At 43.6% G+C, this 23,994-nt stretch overlaps 1 pseudogene; it reads left to right on the top strand.

Annotated features, from left to right (window-relative positions):
• The first annotated feature begins 3,510 nt into the window (after positions 1–3,510).
• On the top strand, positions 3,511–19,163 carry LOC134346547 (nuclear factor 7, brain-like; annotated as a pseudogene).
• The last annotated feature ends 4,831 nt before the right edge of the window (positions 19,164–23,994 follow it).

Raw genomic sequence — 23,994 nt, 5'->3', positions numbered from 1 at the left:
TTTTCTATTTATGATTTATAATTTAAATTTTTAATATTTACTATCGATTTTTAATCCAGGGAGTGGGAAGCGCAGAATCAAATATCGCTGTGATGATTGTACGTTCTATTATCAATTGTTTGGCGACAATATAGTATAAAGTATGTCCCCTTGTGACAAAAGAACCAGTTATCAGAAGATTGATGCCGATAAGAGGACAATGGGGGAACATGCAAGGTGCTAATAAGGGAGAGACGAGAGAGATTACCGAAAGGAGACACGCTTCCGAGTATTGTCAGAGACCGGTGGCTTTGAACCCTGAACTGTTTGAAGTTTGATGGACAGGCGATACCCCAGCAGGGGGATAAAAAGGGACAGGTTCGCTACGGCAACAGACTCATGACACCATGAGGTAACGAGACCCTGGAAGCTGTGTGACCCCCACCGCCCCCCCCCCCACAAGTTGGTGGGAGTTTTTGGAGGTCTGGTCGTGGGACCAGCCAGAGACGCACAGGGTGGAAGGATACGGCCAGGCGGGAATCTGGTGTGTGTGTCCGCCCTTGCCTGGGTGCCGGGTTCACCGCAGAAGAACGATCGTATCTGGAACAGAGGGGTTACAGTCGGTGACCTCAGAAGTCATTACAAAGGGCTCGGCCGAAAGCTAACTGCGAGGAATATCGAAGGTCTGCTTGGAATCCGATTCGCATATTCATTCATTGTCTCTCTCTCTCTCTCCCCGCCCAACGGTACAACAGCGATTACTGCGAACTGAACTGAACTTTGCGTCACTTGAAACTGATCATTTACCCCTAGACTTCGATAGAGCTTGATTGATCCTATTATCCTAGTTCTGTGTACATGTGTGTTTTATCATTGCTAAACTGTTGCATTTATATCCTTTTGATTAGAGTACTGTGTTGCTTATTTCTTTAATAAAACTTTCTTAGTTCCAGTAATCCAGACTCCAACTAAGTGGTCCATTTCTGCTGGTTTGGCAATCCAGTTATGGGGTACGTAACACTATCGATTTGTAATCCAGGGAGCGGAAAGCGCAGAATCAAATATCGCTGTGATGATTGTATGTTCTATTATCAATTGTTTGGCGACAATATAGTATAAAGTATGTCCCCTAGTTCTAGTCTCACCTACAAATGGAAATAACTTTCCTACTGCTATCTTATCTATCCCTTTCAAAATTTTGTATGTTTCTATAAGATCCCCTCTCATTCTTCTGAATTCCAGAGAGTATAGTACCAGGCGACTCAATCTCTCTCATAATTTAACCCCTTTATCTCTGGAATCAACCTGGTGAACCTTCTCTGCGCTGCCGCCAAAGCCAGAATATCCTTCCTCAAGTATGAAGACCAGAACTGCACACAGTACTCCAGGTTCGTCCTCACCAGTACCCTGTATATTTGTAGCATGATCTCCCTGCTCTTGAATTCAATCTGTTTTGCAATGAAAGCTAACATTCAATTTCCCTTCTTAATAACCGGCTGCACGTGCAAGCCAACTTTTTGTGATTCATGCACAAGCATTTCTCAAGTCCCTCTGCACAACAGCATGTTGCTATCTTTCACCATTTAAATAATAATCTGCTTTTCTATTATTCCATCCAAAGTGGATGATCTCACATTTAACACCGTTACATTCCATCTGCTAGACTTTAGCCCACTCACTTAACCTATTTATCTCCCGCTGCAGACTCTCCACATCCTCTGCCCGGTTTGCTTTTCCACTCAGTTGAGTGTCATCAGCAAATTTTGCTACGCTACACTCAGTCCCCTCTTCCAAATCATCAATGTAAATGGTAAACAGCTGCAGGCCCAGCACCGACCCCTGCGGCACCCCACTCACCACTGACTGACAACCGGAGAAACACCCATTTATACCAACTCTCTGCCTTCTGTTGGTTAACCAATCCACTATCCATGCCAAAACACTTCCTCCGACTCCATGCATCCGTATCTTATTTATAAGTCTCTTGTGCATCACCTTATCAAACGCCTTCTGGAAATCCAAGTGTATGACATCCACTTGTTCCCCTCTACCCACTGCACTCATTATGTCCTCAAAGAACTGCAGTAAGTTTGTCAAACAGGACCTGCCCTTTCTGAATCTATGCTGCGTCTTTCTAATGGAACCACTCCTTTCTAAATGTTTCGCTATTACTTCCTTACTGACAGTTTCAAGCATTTTCCCAACTGCATACTGATATTAAACTAACAGGCCTATAGTTGTCTGTATTTTACCCTCATCCTTTTTTTAAAAGTGGCGTAACATTTGCTGTCTTCCAATCCGCCGGGACCTGCCCAGAGTCTACAGAGTTTTGATACATGATTACCAATGTGTCTAATATAACCTCCACCAATTCCTTCAGCACCCTGGGATGCATCCCATCAGGACCAGGGGACTTATCTACCTTCAGGCCCTCGAGTTTGCTCATCATTATCTCTTTAGTGACAATGATTTTATCGAGGTCCTCACCTCCCATTTTATCTATAACATCCTTCTTTGGCATATTAGACGTGTCCTCCACCGTGAAGACCGACACAAAATAGTTATTCAATGCCTCAGTCATTTCTTTATCACCCAATATCAATTTCCCCTTCTCGACTTCCAAGGGACACATGAGCTTGTAATTTGATACTATATTTTATTTCCTTTGTTATCCAAGGCTGGCTCTCCCCACACTTGCTGTCCTTACTTTTGACTTGAACATACTTCTGTTCAACAGTATGAAAAATCTCTGAAAGTATTCCACTGTTCCTCAGCTGTGCTACCAAATAGCCTGTGCTCCCAATTCACATTAACCAACTCCTCCCTCTTCCCGTTGTAGTCTCCCTTGTTCAAGCATAATACATGAGTTTTAGTTCTAACTTTTTCATCCTCCATCTGAATGCGAAATTCAATCATACTATGATCACTCTTTCCAAGAGGATCCCTGACTACAAGATCGTTAATCTTACCTGTCTCATTGCACAGGACTAGATCTAAGATAGTATTTTCCCTTGTAGGTTCTCTAACATGCTGCTCAAGAAAGCCATTACGGATGCATACTATGAAGTCCTCCTCAAGACTTCCTTGACCAACCTGATCTCACCCAATCTCTGTGGAAGTTAAAATCCCCCATGACAACTGCCGTTCCATTCTTACAAGCCTCAGTTATTTCTTGGTTAATCGCCTCTGCCACTGCAGTATTATTATTAGGTGGCCTATAAACCACACCCACCAGCGATTTTTTTCTCTTCAGCATTCTGCTCCGTAGATCTTATACGTCTCTCACAATCGTCCTGATCAAGAGCGCCACCGCACCTCCTCTGCCTTCCTGCCTATCTTTCCGTCTTACCTGATATCCCTGGATATTTAGTTCCCAGATATCTCCACCTTGCAACCAGGTTTGTGTAATGGCCACTAAAACATATTTTCAGGACTTGACCCTTCAGTTCTGCCGTAGAATGAACCAAGCTCTTCTCTCCGGCTTTATTTATGTTAGACTTGTTCAATGTGTTTCTGATCCCCGCTGTGGAAATGAACACGATTCCTGCTCACTGAAAAGGAACATTCATTCCCGAGACTGCAGCGCCCCTAGTGGACAATCGCGGTACTGCGGGCGTTCAGCGGCTCCCGAAAGTGAAAGGAGCCTGAACCAGGAAGTACCGAGAGTTAACATGGCTTCGAAAGGACAGGTCGAGAGTTGGACCGAGGAGGCAATTTGTTCCATCTGCCTGGATTTCTTCACCGATCCGGTTATACTGGAGTGTGGACACAACTTCTGCCGCTCCTGTATCACACGGTGTTGGGAAAGGGAGGAGAGAAACTCCTGCCCGGAATGTAGAGAGGGGATTGCAGACCGCACCCTCAGGGTCAATCGGGCCTTAGCAAATCTGTCTGAGAAAGCTCGAAAACTAAACCTGAACCCGAAAGCGAAGGAAAGTAAACTTCACTGTGAGAAACACGAGGAAGAACTGAAGCTGTTTTGTGAGACGGACAAGACACTGATCTGCCTGATCTGTGCGACTGCGCGGGAACACAAGTCTCACAACTTCATGCCGGTTAACGAAGCCGTTGAAATCTACAAGGTAAAACTAACCAGGTTTTGATCAGCTGTTTACTTAGTTGCATGTTTTGGTCTAATGTCTTTACTCTCTGATTCCCAGGGTCGGGTTAAATCTTCCTTAGACTCTCTCACTAAAAAGAAATCAGACTTCGAGGAGATGGAGCAACAACAGAAAGAGAAGATTTCTGGAGTTCGGGTGAGACTTCCTGAGCAGAATTTACAAATTCGCTGTGTGGTTTTGTTCCCTTTAATGCAGAACAGCAGAGTATCGCAGCTCCAGTAACCTGGGATCGATCCTGACCCCTGGAGCTGTCTGCGTGGAGTTTGCATGTTCTCTTCGTATCTTGTACCTTCCTTTAGCCGACATAGCATGGTTGAACGGTAAATTGGCGGTAATTAATCTTGTGATTGTGGGTGGTCTGTGAATCAGGTCGGAGTTAGTGGGTCAGAGACAGGTGGGGGGATGTTATGGAGGGGATTGTTCTGAGAACTAGCAGAGACATTAATGGGCTGAATGGTTACTTTCCATGTCAGAAGGAAATACGAAAAATAGCCTCAAACAGTGAACTAGCCTCTCCTTTCATTTGACAGGAACAGTCACACAGCCTTCAGTCCCAGATCACATCCCAGTTTGCTGAACTGCGCCAGATACTCACTGAGAAAGAGCAGCGTGCACTACAAGATCTCAGGGAAGAAGAGGAGAGGATTCTAAATCCAATGGAGAAAAATCTTCGAGAGATTCAAGAGAATTTAAATTCTATTCAGGAGGAAATCTCAAAGTTACAGGAACAGATGGATCAACAAGACGGTGTGATATTTCTCATGGTGAGAGATTTCAGTTTGTTTCTGTAAAAGTGCCCAGTCACAAAATGATATATTTTATCACAGATACTGTTGCTGGAAACTGATTTCCACCATGTCAATGTCTTTCTTTCTTTTTTCTTTTTCTTTTTAAATCTTTTTATTGAGTAAGTATACAAAAAAGGTAAGCCATATAAACATTAATACAATGTTAAAGTATAATAAAATTCCAAAAGATAACAATACCAAAAAGAAAATACTACAAACAATGTAATTTAAGCATAAGAAACCAAGATAACATAATAGTATACTAGATTTTATATATATCAATGGAAAAAAAGAAAAAAAAAACCCCAAAAAAAAACCCCACCGTGCAACTAACTAAAAGCAAAGCAAAGCAATGGGCTAACTTGAAACCAAACAGAGTTAAACTTAAAATCACGTCCTCAATCCCGACCTCCATTAAAACAGTGAAGAGAAAACAAGAAGGGTAAATATTACATTAAATGAAAATATCGAATAAAAGGTCCCCAAATCTGTTCAAATTTAAATGAAGAATCATAAAGGTTACTTCTAATTTTCTCCAGATTCAAACATAAAATCGTCTGAGAAAACCAAAAAAAGGTAGTTGGAGCATTAAGCTCTTTCCAATGTTGTAAAATACATCTTTTCGCCATTAAAGTAAGAAATGCAATCATTCTACGGGCTGAAGGGGAAAGATTACTAGAAATTTTAGGTAGTCCAAAGATAGCAGTAATAGGGTGAGGAGAGATATCTATATTTAATACCTTAGAAATAATATTGAAAATATCTCTCCAAAAAGTTTCCAAAGTAGGGCAAGACCAAAACATATGAGTTAAAGAGGCTATCTGCCCCGAACATCTATCACAGAAAGGATTAATATGCGAGTAAAAACGCGCTAACTTATCTTTGGACATATGTGCTCTATGAACCACTTTAAATTGAATTAGGGAATGTTTAGCACAAATAGAGGAAGTATTAACTAATTGTAAAATCTGCCCCCAATCATCCACAGAAATGGTAAGCCCCAATTCCTGTTCCCAATCTACCCTAATCTTATCAAATGGAGCTTTCCTAAGTTTCATAATAATATTATAAATCATAGCCGATGCACCTTTCTGACATGGATTAAGGTTAATTATCGAATCTAAAATATATATAGGAGGAAGCATTGGAAAGGAAGTAAGTATAGTACTTAGGAAATTTCTAACTTGTAAATATCTAAAAAAATGTATTCTTGATAAGTTATATTTATTAGATAATTGTTCAAAAGACATAAGGGAACCATCTAAAAATAAATCCAAAAACCGTAAAATACCCTTAGTCTTCCAAGTTTGAAAAGCGCGATCCGTAAAAGAGGGAGGAAAAAATATGTTACCTAAAATAGGAATCGCTAACCCGAATTGATTAAGATCAAAAAATTTTCTGAATTGAAACCAAATGCGCAAAGCATATTTAACTATCGGGTTAGAGACCTGCTTAAGACGTTTCGAATCAAAAGGAAGAGAGGAACCTAAAATAGAACCAAGTGTATAACCCTGAACAGATTGTAATTCCAATGCTACCCATTTAGGAATAAATAGTATGTCCCGGTCAAGTAACCAAAATTTCATATGTCGAATATTAATAGCCCAATGTTATTTTTTCTATGAATCTGGGGAAAGCTCCTGGCCCTGATGGGTTTACCGTTGAATTTTATAAATGTTTTGCTTCTTTATTGATTCCTTGGCTCTATAAGGTTTTTGAGGCTTCTTTGAAACTTGGTAAACTTCCGGAATCTTTTAATAGAGCATCAATTTCTTTAATACTAAAGAAGGATAAAGACCCTGCTCAATGTGCATCTTATAGACCAATATCTTTATTAAATGTTGATTCTAAAGTTTTTTCTAAGTTATTAGCAAATAGACTAGAAAAAGTACTTCCTTCTATTATTTCGGAAGACCAAACGGGTTTTATTAAAGGTCGTTACTCTTTTTATAATATTCGTACATTGTTAAATATCGTTTATACTCCCTCACAAAATGTTCCTGAGTGTGTTATTTCTTTAGATGCCGAGAAAGCTTTTGATAGAGTAGAATGGCCTTATTTATTTAAGGTGCTTGAAATGTTTAATTTTAGCTTGAAATTTATATCCTGGATTAAACTGTTATATTACTCCCCTGTAGCCTCGGTTCGTACTAACTCCTTAAACTCACCTTTTTTTCCTCTCTTTCGTGGTACTCGACAAGGCTGTCCTCTTAGTCCCCTATTATTTGATATTGCATTAGAACCTCTTGCAATTGCTATTCGAGAATCTTTAAATATTACTGGGATAACTCGGGGATTAAAGTCCCATAAATTATCACTCTATGCTGATGATTTACTTTTATATATTTCTAATCCTGAGAGATCCATTCCTGCTGTTTTAGAGTTATTAGCACAATTTGGTCTTTTCTCAGGTTATAAATTAAATCTTAGTAAGAGTGAACTTTTTCCGATTAATAAACATCTTCCCTTATATTATAAATTTCCATTTAAATTGATTAATAATTACTTTTCATATCTTGGGATTAAAATTACTTGTAAACATAAAGATTTATTTAAGACTAACTTTTTACCATTAATAGACCATATTACTCAACTTTCATCTAAATGGTTTCCCTTATATTTAACTTTGATTGGTCGTATTAATGCAGTTAAGATGTTTTTTTTTGCCAAAATTTTTATATGTGTTTCAGGCATTACCAATTTTCGTTCCTAAATCTTTTTTTGATAAAGTTGACTCTAAAATTTCTTCATTTATTTGGCAGAACAAGAATCCGAGACTGGGTAAAATACATTTACAGAAAGCTAAGAGAGATGGAGGTTTAGCATTACCTAACTTTAGATTTTATTATTGGTCAATGTCTTAATTGTTTAGAATTGTTATTGTCCCAAACTGACCTCCCACAACATCTGTACATCATAGGACAGTCTGCAACCTTCTCGGGAATGAGTTACTCTGATCAGAGCACTGAGCTGGTGATCGTTTCTGTGATTCCCACATATAATATACCCTGATACTCAAGAGTAACACCCAGTTACAGTTATAGGTTATGAATGTGTTTCTGATATTCTCTTCACCACGTTTTTGTGGCATTTATAAACAACCAACTGACGTTTTATCTTTCACTTTTGGTCTGACACAAGCAGAAATATTTTCTCCAGTCCCACCCCATCAAATCCATTCGGAATCTTAAATTCCTCCATCTGATCCTCCCTGACATCGTATCTAGATAAAAATACACAACCTGTCCAGTCTCTCCTGTAAGTTCTATCCTCCCAGTTATGATATAAATTTCATAAACATTCCTTGTACTTTCACCTGTGGTTCTCTGTCCCTCTTTCTCCGTGTGTGTCAGTGGGAGTGAGTTTAGTGGGAATTTTCAGCAGCTTGTAGTAACTTGTCTCAGATTGCTGCTGTTCAGATGCCGACGGTCAGTCTCAGTCAATTGAGATCTGTGTTTTATTTATTTCAGGAGGAAGCTCATCGGAAGAGGAGGTAGGACATGGTCTTGACTGAAACTCTGTATGGATTTGTAAAATAGTTCAAATATCACTGATGTTCAGTTTATAACTACATGTATAATATTTACAGGATTAGTACTGAAGAACGGACATTGTCAGTGACAGATGGTGCCCTACTGGTTGAAAAATTCTATCGCCCCTATTTGTTCGACATTGCATTGGGAGAACCGTTGGACAGCATTAAGCGAGGTAAAACATACAGATTCATTCCGGCACCAACCCCACCTGCTGGGACACATCACTGCCACATGGTCAGCTGGAGATGTCAGACCCTTCAACACACCAAACCAGGGGCAAATTACAACCAATTCACTGGTCTGTTAGGTGAATCATTGCATCCTGATCCCATTTGCACTGGACAAACAAGCCAATGCACGAGTTTGAATCCTGACATGGTAGCTCTGGAATGAATATTCCATTAGTGACGTTAAAGGGGATAAAATCTGGTATCACTGTGGTGACAGGGATTGTCAGAAAAATACACCAGTCCTTCGTGCCGCTCACCCTGTCTGACCTGTCCGTGACCGCAGTCTGATTGACTCAGCTCTGCCCCCTGCTGGACTCGCGAGTCTCACTGTTGTTATCAAACCACCACATTGAAGACTGAGCCCGGACACACCAACCAACATTAACACTGGTGAACACAGCATAACTGGTCTGGCAAATCTCCCTCACACACATTCACAAGAAGGTTTAGCAGATTGTAGTCAGAGCCCCAGCATTGCACATTGTTAGTCCCCTCAGACACCTGGAAACTATTCTCCTCAAACAAAATAATCTGCAGATGCTGAGGTCAAAGCAACACTCACAACACGCTGGGGGAACTCAGCAGGTCGGGCAACATCTGTGGAAAAGAGCGGTTTACGTTTAGGGCCGGAACCCTTCGTCAGGACTGTAGAGGGAAGGGGCAGAGGCCCTATAAAGAAGGAGGGGGAGGGTGGGAAGGAGAAGGCTGGTAGGTTCCAGGTGAAAAACCAGTAAGGGGAAAGATAAAGGGGTGTGGGAGGGGAAGCAGGGAGGTGATAGGCAGGAAAGGTGAAGAAAGAATAGGGGAAAACACAATGGGTAGTAGAAGGAGGCGGAACCATGAGGGAGGTGATAGGCAGCTGGGGGAGGGGGCAGAGTGACATAGCGATAGAGGAAGGGAGGGGGAGGGAATTACCGGAAGTTGGAGAACTCTATGTTCATACCAAGGGGCTGGAGACTACCTAGATGGTATATGAGGTGTTGCTCCTCCAACCTGAGTTTGGCCTCATCATGGCAGTAGAGGAGGCCATGTATGGACATATCCGAATGGGAGCGGGAAACAGAGTTGAAGTGGGTGGCTACCGGGAGATCCTGTCTGTTTTGGCGGACGGAGCGGAAGTGCTCGACGAAGCGGTCCCCCAATCTGCGTCGGGTTTCACCGATGTAGAGGAGGCCGCACCGGGAGCACCGGATGCAATAGATGACCCCAACAGATTCACAAGTGAAGTGTTGCCTCACTTGGAAGTACTGTTTGGGGCCCTGAACTATTCTCTTCAGACACAGTAATATATTGATAATATCCAAATGCAACATCGGAATGGGTCACATCGTCAGAGACACAGACACATTTCCATGTGTTTGTCCCATATCCTTCTAACCATTGCCTATCGTTGTACCTGTCTAAATTAATTTTATAATATTTTAATTACACCTGTTTATACGGCTTCCTTCGGCGGCAAATTCCACATGTACCCACTTCCCTGACAGTGAGAAAGTTGATGTTTTGGGCTGTGATCTGTCTTCAGGACTGAAATTGAAGGGGGGGAGATGGCAGAATAAAAAGGTGGGGAGAGGGGAGAGAGGCTAGCTAGAAGGTGATAGGTGAAGCCAGGGGGGTGGGAAAGCTAAAGGGCTGGAGAAGAAGGAATCTGATCGGAGAGGAGAGTGGACCATAAGAGAAAGGGAAGGAGGAGGGGACCCAGGGAGTAGTGATAGGGAGGTGAGAAGAGGTTAAAGGCCAGAGTGGAGAGTAGAAGAAGAGGGGAGGGGATGAGAAAAATTACACCTGAAGAGGAAACCAATATTCATGCCATCAGGTCAGAGGCTACCCAGGGAGAATATAAGGTGTTGCTCCTCCATCCTGAGGATGGCCTCATCTTGGCACAAGAGGTGGCCATGGACCTACATTTTAGAAAAGGAATTAAAATGTTTGGCCACTGGAAGTTCCCCTATGGACGGATAGAGTGGAACCTGCTTTACTGATGAGATTCCAGCACAGGTCTGTCTTTGTGCTTCTGTTTTTCATCCTCCCACAGCTGTCTCCCACCTTCCCATCTCCCAACCTTCCCGCAACCTCGCTCCGACTAGCAATCAAAATTTTCATTGTGTTGGTCTCCACCTGTCATTCACTTCCCAGTGTCTCCCAACCCCACAGTCCACACTCCCCACCCTTCCGCTACTTGGAGCTACCTGCACGCCATCTTTCACCAATCTTCAGTCCACAGTCACTTCAGGCTCCTGTCTCATCACTCCCCTTCTCCTCTGCTCAATCTACACCCCTCAAAACCTTATATATTTCTGTCAGATCACCTCCCAGTCCATTTACCTGCATTTGGCCCGTATCCTTCTAAACCTTCCCTGTCATCATTCCTCTGTCCCAGGCCTCAACTCCTCTTCTGTGCCAGTTCCACAGGACCCTCAATTCCCCCGTGTTACAGAAAATGATCGACCTCATTTTCTTCCACATTACACAAGCAAATGTGCTGCAGGTCCTGAAATGCATAAAGTTCGATAAATCCCCAGGTCTTGATCAAGTGTATCCCAGGACATTGTGGGAAGCTCAGGAGGAAAGTGTGGAGCCCATTTTGGAGATACGTGTGTCATCGATAGCTGTGGGTGAGGGGCCAGAAGACTGGAGGGAGACTAATGTTGAACATTTATTGAAGATCGGCTGTAGGGAAAAGCCGGGGAAGTACAGACCGGTGAGCCTAACGTCAGTGGAGGGGACATTAATGGAGGGGATTCTGAGAGACAGGATCGACATTCATTTGGAAAGGTGAGGACTAATCAGGGATACCCAGCTTGGTTTTCTGCATGGACAGTACAGTAGCATAGTGGTTAGCACAACGCTTTACAGTACCAGTGACCCGGGTTCATGTCCCGTCACTGCCTGTAAGGAGTTTGTACGTTCCCCATGACCACGTGGGTTTCTTCCAGGTGCTCCGGTTTCACAGTCCAAACCCGTACCATTTGGCAGGTTAATTGGTCATTGTAACTTGTCCCATGGTGAGGCTCGGATTAAATCAGGGGTTTCTGGGTGGTGGGAGTCATTGCAACTTGTCCCATGGTCAGGCTCAGATTAAATCAGGGGTTCCTGGGTGGTGGGGGTCATTGTAACTTGTCCCATGGTCAGGCTCGGATTAAATCAGGGGTTTCTGGGTGGTGAGGGTCATTGTAACTTGTCCCATGGTCAGGCTCGGATTAAATCAGGGGTTTCTGGGTGGTGGGGGTCATTGTAACTTGTCTCATGGTCAGGCTCGGATTAAATCAGGGGTTGCTGGGTGGTGGGGTCATTGTAATTTGTCCCGTGGTGAGGCTCGGATTAAATCAGGGGTTGCTGGGTGGCGGGGGTTATTGTAACTTGTCCCATGGTGAGACTCGGATTAAATCAGGGGTTTCTGGGTGGTGGGGGTCAAAGGGTCAGAAGGGCCTATTCCGTGCTGTATCTCAACAAATAAATTACAGCTGATGAAAGTGCAGTAGTTGGCTAGTTGGAGTCCTGTGTCTTTGTACGAGCATCACAGAGTGATAGAAACTAACAGCACAGGCCCTTCAGCCCACCTGGTCTGTACTGAAACATTTAAACTACCTGCTCCCATCGACCTGTACCGCGTGGACCATCGTCCTCCAACTCCTGCCATCCATGTACCTGTCCAAACTTCTCTTAAATGTTTAAATCGAGCTTGTATGGACCACTTGCACTGGCAGCTCGTTCCACACTCTCACAACCCTCTGAATGAAGCTGTTTCCCCTCATGTTCCCCTTAAACTTTTCATCTTTCACCTTTAACCCATGACCTCTGGTTGTAATCCCACCCAACATCTGTGGAAAAAGCCTGCTTGCATTTTCCCTATGCATACCCTCATAATTTTGTATACCTCTATCAAATCTCTCCTCAGTCTTCTATGTTACAGGAATAAAGTCCTGACCTATTCAATTTTTCCTTACGACTCAGGTCCTCCAGTCCTTGCAACATCGCTGTAAATTTTCTCTGTACTCTTTCAAACTTGTTTACATCTTTCCTGTAGGTAGGTGACCGAAACTACACACAATATTCCAAATGCCTCACCAACATCTCATACAACTTCAACATAACATCCATCTCCTGTACTCAAAAGTTTGATTTTTGAAGGCCAAAGAAAAGCTTTTTTCGTGACCCTATCTACCTGTAACACTACTTTCAATGAATTATAGACCTGTGTTCCCAGATCTGCTGTGGAACAGAGTCCTCAGTGCCTGACCATTCACTGTGTAAGACCTACACTGGGGTCCTACCAAAGTACAACAGCTCACACTTGTCTGCATTAAATTCCAACTGACACTTTTCAGCCCATTTTTCCAGCTGGTCCAGATCCCACTGCAAGTAATGATGGTCTTCCTCGCTATCCACTCCTCCCCAATCTGAGGGATGAATCAGGAGGACCCGGAGGAAATGCACAAGGTCACGGGGAGACCGTACAATCTCCTTACAGATGGTGTTGCAATTGAACTCTGAACTCCAGAACACCCCAAAACGCATCAGTATTTTGTTATCCACTACATAACCCAGTTGCTTATGGTTTCTCCCAAGATTACAATGAGATCTTGATTAATTGGGTCTTTGGACCGTTGGATGGAAATTGATTTTAATTCAGAGAGATGTGCGTGTTGCATTTTGGAAGGCAAACCAGGACAGGATTTACACAGGAATCAGTGGGGCCCTGGAGAGTGTTGTGGAACAGAGCGACCGGGAGATGATTGCCTTCTTCAGTCAGAATACTGAGTACAGGAGCTGGGACGTCATGTTATGAGTGTACAAGACAGTGGGAAGGCCACATTTGGAGCAGAATAACACACACAAACTGCTGGAGGAAATCAGCAGGTCAGGCAGCATCTATGGATATGAATAAACACTCAATGATTTGGGCCAATGTTTTGTGTATGTTGCTTTGGATTTCCAGCATCCGCAGACTTTCTTGTCTGCATGATTTGGATCTGGTTACCTCCATGGCGAGGAAAAATCTCGGGAAGATGTTGGTTGTCCATCCGCTGTGTTTGGGTAAAACCCCGGGAAAGGGTCCTGTCGGCCACCCGACTGAGCCTGAGGCCCAGCGGCCTCTCCCCCGGTCCGGTCCCGGGGCCGCGCTGCCCGAGTCTCCCCCCGATCCCCGGGGACTCTCTAATTCTCTGCTTCTCCCCCCAGTCTCTGTCACCCTGGATGTGGAAACGGCGAGTCCGCTGCTCGAGGTGTCTGAGGATCGGAAGAGTGTGAGACGGACCGGGACCCGGAGGGATCTCCCGGACACCGGGAAGAGGTTCACAGACTGGGCTTGTGTGCTGGGGTCGGAGGGATTCACATCGGGGAGACATTACTGGGAGGTGGAGGTGACGGGGAATCGGCGCTGGGGTCTGGGAGTCGCCGCAGAGTCTGTGAAGAGGAAGGGAGAGTTCAAAGTGGGCCCTGGACTCGGATTCTGGACCATTTGGCGGTTTAATGACGTGATGAAGGTTCTCACCTCCCCTGAGTCCCGTCTCCCTGCCGGTCCCATCCCCGGGAGGGTGGCAGTTTATCTCAGTTACCAGTCCGGGACAGTTTCAATTTACAACGCGGAGACCAAGTCCCATCTCCACACCTTCACAGGGAATAAATTCACGGGGAAACTTTATCCTTTCTTCTGGACTGCGAATGTAAACGAGTGGCTGAGAATCTGCTCCGGTTCCGCTCCGGGTCTGTAAACGGGTCGAGTCCGGGACCGGCGTCAGGAGTAAGTCAGTGTAAGAAATAATTTGACCTCTAATATGAGCCTTGAAGGCATCCCATATAATAAGACTAGAAGTCTGTTCCCGCGTAATGTTCAGAAAAAAAGCTAACAAAGAGAGAGTTGAACTAGCTAATCAGTTGAAACAATTAGATCAAAAATATGCCTTGGCTCCAGAACCTGCTTTATTTAATAGGTGTGCTGAAATTAAAACTAAATATGATGTTCTTCTAACATATCCAATTGAAACTCAACTCCTAAAAGATAAAAGGCAATTTTATATTCATGCAGACAAAACAGTTAAATTATTGGCTAACCAATTGAAAACATAGAACATAGAATAATACAGCACAGTACAGGCCCTTCAGCCCACAGTGTTGTGCCGACCCTCAAACCCTGCCTCCCATATAAGCCCCCACCTTAAATTCCTCCATATACCTGTCTAGCAGTCTCTTAAACTTCACTAGTGTATCTGCCTCCACCACTGACTCAGGCAGTGCATTCCACACACCAACCACTCTCTGAGTAAAAAACCTTCCTCTAATATCCCTCTTGAACTTCCCACCCCTTACCTTAAAGCCATGTCCTCTTGTATTGAGCAGTGGTGCCCTGGGGAAGAGGCGCTGGCTATCCACTCTATCTGTTCCTCTTTTTATCTTGTACACCTCTATCATGTCTCCTCGCATCCTCCTTCTCTCCAAAGAGTAAAGACCTAGCTCCCTTAATCTCTGATCATAATGCATACTTTCTAAACCAGGCAGGATCCTGGTAAATCTCCTCTGTACCCTTTCCAATCTTTCCTATAGTGAGGTAACCAGAGTCTTATAGAGCTGCATCATTACATCGCGACTCTTAAATTCTATCCCTCGACTTATGAAAGCTAACACCCCATAAGCTTTCTTAACTACCCTATCCACTTGTGAGGCAACTTTCAGGGATCTGTGGACATATACCCCGAGATCCCTCTGCTCCTCCACACTACCAAGTATCCTGCCATTTACTTTGTACTCTGCCTTGGAGTTTGTCCTTCCAAAGTGTACCACCTCACACTTCTCCAGGTTGAACTCCATCTGCCACTTCTCAGCCCACTCCTGCATCCTATCAATGTCTCTCTGCAATCTTTGACAATCCTCTATACTATCTACAACACCACCAACCTTTGTGTCCTCTGCAAACTTGCCAACCCACCCTTCTACCCCCACATCCAGGTCATTAATAAAAATCACGAAAAGTAGAGGTCCCAGAACAGATCCTTGTGGGACACCACTAGTCACAATCCTCCAATCTGAATGTACTCCCTCCACCACCACCCTCTGCCTTCTGCAGGCAAGCGAATTCTGAATCCACCTGGCCAAACTTCCCTGGATCCCATGCCTTCTAACTTTCTGAATAAGCCTACCGTGTGGAACCTTGTCAAATGCCTTACTAAAATCCATATAGATCACATCCACTGCACTACCCTCATCTATATGCCTGGTCACCTCCTCAAAGAACTCTATCAGGCTTGTTAGACATGATCTGCCCTTCACAAAGCTGTCCCTGATCAGACCATGATTCTCTAAATGCCCATAGATCCTATCTCTAAGAAAGTTTTCCAACAGCTTTCACACCACAGACGTAAGGGTCACTGGTCTATAACTACCTGGACTATCCCTACTACCTTTTTTGAACAAGGGGACAACTTTCACCTCCCTCCACTCCTCCGGTACCATTCCCTTGGACAAGGAGGACATAAAGATCCTAACCAGAGGCTCAGCAATCTCTTCCCTCACCTCGTGGAGCAGCCTGGGGAATATTCCGTCAGGCGCCGGGGACTTATCTGTCCTAATGTATTTTAACAACTCCAACACCTTCTCTCCCTTAATATCAACATGCTCCAGAACATCAACCTCACTCATATTGTCCTCACCATCATCAATTTCCCTCTCATTGGTGAATACAGAAGAGAAGTATTCATTGAGGACCTCGCTCACTTCTACAGCCTCCAGGCACATCATCCCACCTCTATCTCTAATCGGTCCTACCTTCACTCCTGTCACCCTTTTTTTCTTCACATAATTGAAGAATACCTTGGGGTTTTCCTTTACCCTACTCGGCAAGGCCTTCTCATGCCCCCTTCTTGCTCTTCTCAGCCCCTTCTTAAGCTCCTTTCTTGCTTCCCCGTATTCGTTAATAGACCCATCTGATCCTTGCTTCCTAAACCTCATGTATGCTGCCTTCTTCCACCTGACTAGATTTTCCACCTCACTTGTCACCCATGGTTCCTTCACCCTACCATTCTTTATCTTCCTCACCGGGACAAGTTTATCCTTAACATCCTGCAAGAGATGTCTAAACATCGACCACATGTCCATAGTACATTTCCCTGCAAAAACACCATCCCAATTCACACCCGCAAGTTCTAGCCTTATAGCCTCATAATTTGCCTTTCCCCAATTAAAAATTTTCCTGTCCTCTCTGATTCTATCCTTTTCCATGATAATGCTAAAGGCCAGGGAGTGGTGGTCACTGTCCCCCAGATGCTCACCCACTGAGAGATCTGTGACCTGATCCGGTTCATTACCTAGTACTAGATCTAGTATGGCATTCCCCCCTAAGTTGGCCTGTCCACATACTGTGACAGGAATCTGTCCTGGACACACTTAACAAACTCTGCCCCATCTAAACCCTTGGAACTAATCAGGTGCCAATCAATATTAGGGAAGTTAAAGTCACCCATAATAACAATCCTGTTATTTTTACTCCTTTCCAAAATCTGCCTCCCAATCTGCTCCTCTGTATCTCTGCTGCTACCAGGGGGCCTAAAGAATACCCCCAATAGAGTAACTACTCCCTTCCTGTTCCTGACTTCCACCCATTCTGACTCAAAAGAGGATCCTGCTACATTACCCACCCTTTCTGTAGCTGTAATAGTATCCCTGACCAGTCATGCTGCCCCTCCTCCCCTTTTTCTGTCCTTTCTATCCCTTCTAAAGCACTGAAATCCAGGAAACCTTCATAGTTAGAGGGCATTTAAAGAAATCTGTAAAGCTGATGGTGATAGGACAACTGACCGTTTAGAAATAAAAGATAACTTTAGAGAATTTTACTCTAAACTTTCTAGGTCTGATTCTCTTAACGATAATACTGTAATGAATAATTTCTTAGATCAATTAAACATCCCTACACTTTCTGATGATAACCGAAAACAGTTGCATCAGCCTATTTCTTATGAGGGAATTGCCGAGGCTGTACGTTCATTGCACTCAGGGAAATGCATGCATTAAGAAATGATACAATCTTCCTCCAGTATCACAGAAACACAGGACAGACCAAGACTATAACTGACAAAAAACACATAATTATAACATATAGTTACAACAGTGCAAAGCAATACCGTAATTTGATAAAGAGCAGACCATGGGCACGGTAAAAAAAAAGTCTCAAAGTCCCGATAGCCCATTATCTCACGCAGACGATAGAAGGGAGAAACTCTCCCCGCCATGAACCTCCAGCGCCGCAAACTTGCCGATGCAGTACCCTGGAAGCACCCGACCACAGCCAACTCTGAGTCCATCCGAAAACTTCGAGCCTCCGATCAGCCCTCCGACACCAAGCACTGAGCACCATCTCTGCCGAGCGCTTTGACCCCACCCTGGTCGCCGAGCAGCAAGCAAAGCTGAGGACTCGGGGCGTTCCCCTCCCGAGATTCAGGATCACACAGTAGCAGCGGCAACGAAACAGGCATTTCAGAAGTTTCACCAGATGTTCTTCCGCGCTCTCACGTCTGTCTCCATCAAATCAGGATTGTGCACGGCACCCTACTTGACAGATAACAGATGTTCATCACCGGAGTGGCTGCTGCACGCTGTGTCATGTCACCATCTTCTCCTCCTGGATTTACAGATTTCAATTTCTGAGGAAACTTGGAATGAAATTTTTAAATTGGTTAATACCTCACCGTTGTGTGCCCGTCACTCCCTCCTACAATTTAAAGTGGTCCATTGGGGTCATATGACTAAGGATAAGCTATCTCTTTTTTATTTGTATATATCTCCCTATTGTGACAGATGTAACAGTGGAGAGGCTTCATTAATTCATATGTTCAGGACATGACCGAGACTTGAAAAATACTGGAAGGATGTATTTCAAACTTTTTCTGTACTTTTTAAAGTAAATTTTAAACCAAACCCTTTGACTGCCATATTCGGTATTGTTGGAGGAAAAGATATTACCTTGGAGACACCTGATCTGCACATTTTGACTTTTATTTCTCTTATAGCTTGGAGAGCGTTGTTGCTCAGGTGGAGGGATGTTGCTCCGCCTACTCATGCCCAATGGCTACGCGATGTTATGTCACACTTCAATTTAGAGAAGATTCGTTGTTCAATTTCTGAATCAAGGCAAGGCTTTCTCATGTTGTGTGTACCTTCTTTGAATTGTTTTCAAAATCTTTGATTTGTTATCAAGTGCAGAAGTTGGCTAATAATATATTTTACTATATGATAAGGATTTTTTTTTCTTTTTTTCTTTCTTTACCAAATAGCTTTTCTTGGTAGTGAGTTTATATTTTTTTGTATAATAAAATTATTACTTTTCAGTATTATGATTCAATTTAATTTGCATGAATATGGGGTAATGAGATTATAAGTGTGATTCAAATATATTGCAATTGATAGATGATATATATCCTCCTGTACTCTGTATTCTTTCTTGTAAGAAACCAATAAAATATTGAAAAAGGAATAAGTCAGTGTAAATATAAATGTGCAGAGCGTCAAATAAACACGATATTGATCTATTAATTTTAACTTGTTCACCGCATCCATCAACGGAACAGAAACACCGCGGATTCAGCAGCAGCCGCGGGTGGCGGGTCCTGAGCTCCCCGGCTCCCCCGGGTGCTAAAGTCCACCCGGACTGACAGGGTAACTGGGACAAGTGGTGGTGGTGCTGACTGGGAGACGGAGGTCAGGGTGAATCTTGGTCACACAGGACATGTAGTGGTCGTAACACAAAACACCTGGGTATCCCAGCGTGTCAGATAAAATCTATGGAGGGAAATGGGCAGATGATGGGTGGATCCAGGTGAGGGGGTGACAGGTAGATGAGGGAGGGGTGGAGTGTGGAAATATGTCAGATACTGGGAGGTGAGAGGTGTCAGTGACAAAGGGCTGAAGATTCTGGAATCTGACAGGAGGGGAAAGTGGAGCCTGGAATAAAGGGAGAGAGGCGGGGATGAGTTTGTGGGTGATGGGCTGACAGAGGGTGGGGGAGGAGGGGGAAGTGATAGGGTGATGGGGCTGGTGAATCAGGAGGATAGAGACAATTAAACAGGGAAAGTGACAGAGCAGGAGCGACCACCAGAAGTTTGAGAATTCAATGTTTATGCCGCCATGTTGCAGGCTGCCCAGGCAGAACATGAGGAGCTGTTATGAGACAAATAGAGTCAGGATCTCTGCTTTGAATCAGATAGACCATGACATAGGAGTAGAATTGGGCCATATGGCCCATCGCATCTGCTCCGCCATTCAATCATGGCTGATCCTTTTCTTTCTCTTCCTCAACCCGAGCTCCTGGCCTTCTCCCTTTGATACCATGTCCAATCAAGAGCCTATCAATCTGTGCATTAAATACACCCAACGACCCGGCCTCCACAGCTGCATTTGGCAACAAGTTCCACAAATTCACAACCCTCTGGCTAAAGAAATTTTTCCGCATGTCTGTTTTGAAAGGGTGCCCTTCTATCCTGAGGCTGTGCCCTCCTGTCCTAGACTCTCCCACCATGGGAAACATCCTTTCCACATCTACTCTGACTAGGCCTTTCAACATTCGAATTGTTTCAATGACACCACCCGCCCTCTCCCATACTTGTGAACCTCCTCTCCTCCTCTGGACCCCTCCAATGCTAGCACATCTTTTCTAAAACTGGTCACAGTATTCAAGGTGAGACCTCACCAGTGCCTTATAAAGCCTCAGCATCACATCCTTGCTCTGTTATTCTCGACCTCTTGAAACAAATGCTAACATGTCATTTGCCTTCCTCACCACCAACTCAACCTGCAGATTAACCTTCAGGGTGTTCTGCACAAGGACTCCCAAGTCCCTTTGCATCTCAAATTTTTGGATTTTTCTCCCATTTACACAATAGTTTGCTCATATATTTCTACTACCAAAGTGCATGACCATGCATTTTCCAACATTGTATTTCATTTGACATTTTCTTGCCCATTCTCCTAATCTATTTAATCATCTAAATCATTTATATACAGCATGAAAAGAAGTGGTCCCAACACCGACCCTTGCGGAACACCACTAGTCACTGACAGTCAACCAGAAAATGATACATTTATTCCCACTTCCTGCCTCCTACCAATCAGCCAGTGCTCTAACCATGTTAGTAACTTTCCTGTAATACCATGGGTTCTAACATGGTAAGCAGCCTCTTGTGTGGCACCTTGTCAAAGGCCTTCTGAAAGTCCAACATCCACTGTATCCCTTTATCTATCCTACTTGTAATCGCCTCAAATAATTCCAACACATTTGTCAGGCAGGAAACCATGCTGACTTTGTACTATCTTGTCCTGTGTCACCAGGTACTCCATCACCTCGTCCTTAAAAATTGATTCTAACTACTTCTCAACCAGTTAGGTCAGACTAACTGGTCTACAATTTCCTTTCTGCTGCCTTCCTCCTTTCTACAAGAGTGGTGTGACATTTGCAATTTTCCCATTCTCTATCACTATGCCAGAGTCCAGTGATTTTTGAAAGATCATTTCTAATGCCACCACAATTCTAACCTACCTCTTTCAGAACCCTAGGGTGCAGGTTCTGTGGTCTGGGTGATTTATATACCTTTAGGTCTTTCAGCTTTTTGAGCATCTTCTCTCTTATAACAGTAACTGCTCCCAGTGAAGACTGACACAAAATACTCATTTAGTTCACCAGCCATCTCCTTGATCCCCATTATTATTCCTCCTGCCTCACTCTCTAGTGGCTCTATATCCACTCTTATTTTTCTTTTATTTTTAACATACTTGGAAAAAGTTTTTACTATCTACTTTGACATTATTTACTGGCTTGCTTTCATATTTCATCTTTTCCCTTACCATGTTTTTTTTAGTTGCTCTTTGTAGGTTTTTAAAAATTTCCCAATCCCACTAATTTTTGCTTTATTGTATGTTCTTTCTTTTGCTTTTACAATAGCTTTGACTTCCCTTGTCAGCCATGGTTGTACTAAATTACCATTGAAGTATTTCTTCATTTTTGGAATATACATGGCCTGCACCTTCCTAATTTTTTCCAGAAATGCACACCATTGCTGCTCTGCTGACATCCCTGCCAGCAGTTCCTTCCAATTTCCTTTGGCCAGCTCCTCTCTCATTACAATTACCGCTGTAATTTCCCTTACTCCACTCAGATACTGCTGCATCAGACCTTACTTTCTCCCTATCAAATAATAAGTTGAACTCAATCATATTGTGATCACTGGTTCCGAAGTGTCCTTTTACCTGAAGACCATAAGAGCATAAGACAAAGTAGCAGAAGTAGGCCATTCGGCCCATCGAGTCTGCTCCGCCATTCTATCATGAGCTGATCCATTCTCCCATTTAGTCCCACTCCACCGCTTTCTCACCATAACCCTTGATGCCCTGGCTACTCAGATACCTATCAATTTCTGCCTTAAATACACCCAATGACTTGGCCTCCACTGCTGCCTGTGGCAACAAGTTCCATAGATTCATCACCCTCTGACTAAAAAAAATTCCTTCGCATTTCTGTTCTGAATGGGCGCCCTTCAATCCTTAAGTCATGCCCTCTCGTATGAGACTCCCCCATCATGGGAAACAACTTTGCCACATCCACCCTGTCCATGCCTTTCGACATTAGAAATGTTTCTATAAGGTATCCCCTCATTCTTCTAAACTCCAAGGAATACAGTTCAAGAGCGAATAAACATTCCTCATATGTTAATCCTCTCATTCTCGGAATCATTCTGGTGAATCTTCTCCGTACCCTCTCCAATGTCAGCACATCTTTTCTTAAATAAGGAGACCAAAACTGCCCACAGTACTCCAAGTGATGTCTCACCAGCACCTTATAGAGCCTCAACATCACATCCCTGCTCCTATACTCTATTTCTCTAGAAATGAATGCCAACATTGCATTCACCCTCTTCACTACCGACTCAACCCAGAGGGTATCCTGTACGAGGACTCCTAAGTCCCGTTGCATCTCAGAACTTTGAATTCTTTCCCCATTTAAATAATAGTCTGCCCGTTTATTACTTCTGCCAAAGTGCATAACCATACACTTTCCAACATTGTACTTCATTTGTCACTTCTCTGCCCATTCTTCCAATATATCCAAGTCTGTCTGCAGACTCTCTGTTTCCTCAGCATAACCAGCCCCTCCACCTATCTTCGTATCGTCAGCAAACTTAGCCAGAAAGCCATCTATTCCATAATCCAAATCATTGATGTACAATATAAAAAGAAGCAGCCCCAACACGGACCCCTGTGGAACACCACTGGTAACCGGCAGCCAACCAGAATAGGATCCCTTTATTCACACTCTCTGTTTCCTGCCAATCAGCCAACGCTCTATCCACGTATGTAACTTTCCCGTAATTCCATGGGCTCTTATCTTGTTAAGTAGCCTCATGTGTGGCACCTTGTCAAAGGCCTTCTGAAAATCCAAATATACAACATCCACTGCATCTCCCTTGTCTAGCCTACTGGTAATTTCCTTAAAAAATTGTAGTAGGTTTGTCAGGTAGGATTTTCCTTTAAGGAATCCGTGCTGAGTTCTGCCTATCTTGTCATATGCCTCCAGGTACTCTGTAACCTCATCCTTGACAATCGACTCCAACAACTTCCCAACCACCGATGTCAAGCTAACAGGTCTATAATTTCCTTTTTGCTTTCTTGCCTCCTTCTTAAATAGCGGAGTGACATTTGCAATCTTCCAGTCCTCTGGAACCATGCCAGAATCTATTGACTTTTGAAAGATCATTGCTAATGCCTCCGCAATCTCCACAGCTACTTCCTTCAGAACACGCGGGTGCATTCCATCTGGTCCGGGAGATTTACCTACCTTTAGACTATTCAGCTTCCTGAGTACTTTCTCTGTCGTAATTGTGACTGCGCACACTTCTCTTCCCTGCCACCCTTGAGTGTTCCGTATACTGCTGATGTCTTCCTCAGTGAAGACTGATGCAAAATACTCGTCCAGTTCCTCTGCCATCTCCTTATCTCCCATTACAGTTTCTCCAGCATTATTTTCTATTGGTCCTATATCTACTCTCACCTGTCTTTTACATTTTACATTAAGATCCCTAATCGCCTCCGGTTCATTACATTGCACCCAATCCATTACAGCTGATCCCCTAGCACACTCTATGACAAACTGCTCTAAGAAGCCATTTCTTAAGCCTTCATCAACTCACTCTCTTGAGATCCAACTTGATTTTCCCGATCGACCTGCATGTTCTTTTTGACTTGCCTTTTGTATTTCCTGTTGTAACCTGTGTTCCACCTCCCAGCCACTATTGGGAAGCCTGTATATAACTGCCCTCAACGTCCTTTTACCCCTGTAGTTTCTTAACTCAACCCAGAAGGATTC

The sequence above is a fragment of the Mobula hypostoma genome, chromosome 5, assembly GCF_963921235.1.
Source record: "Mobula hypostoma chromosome 5, sMobHyp1.1, whole genome shotgun sequence".
NCBI lineage: Eukaryota > Metazoa > Chordata > Chondrichthyes > Myliobatiformes > Myliobatidae > Mobula > Mobula hypostoma.
This window is presented reverse-complemented; position numbering and strand designations above follow the sequence as displayed.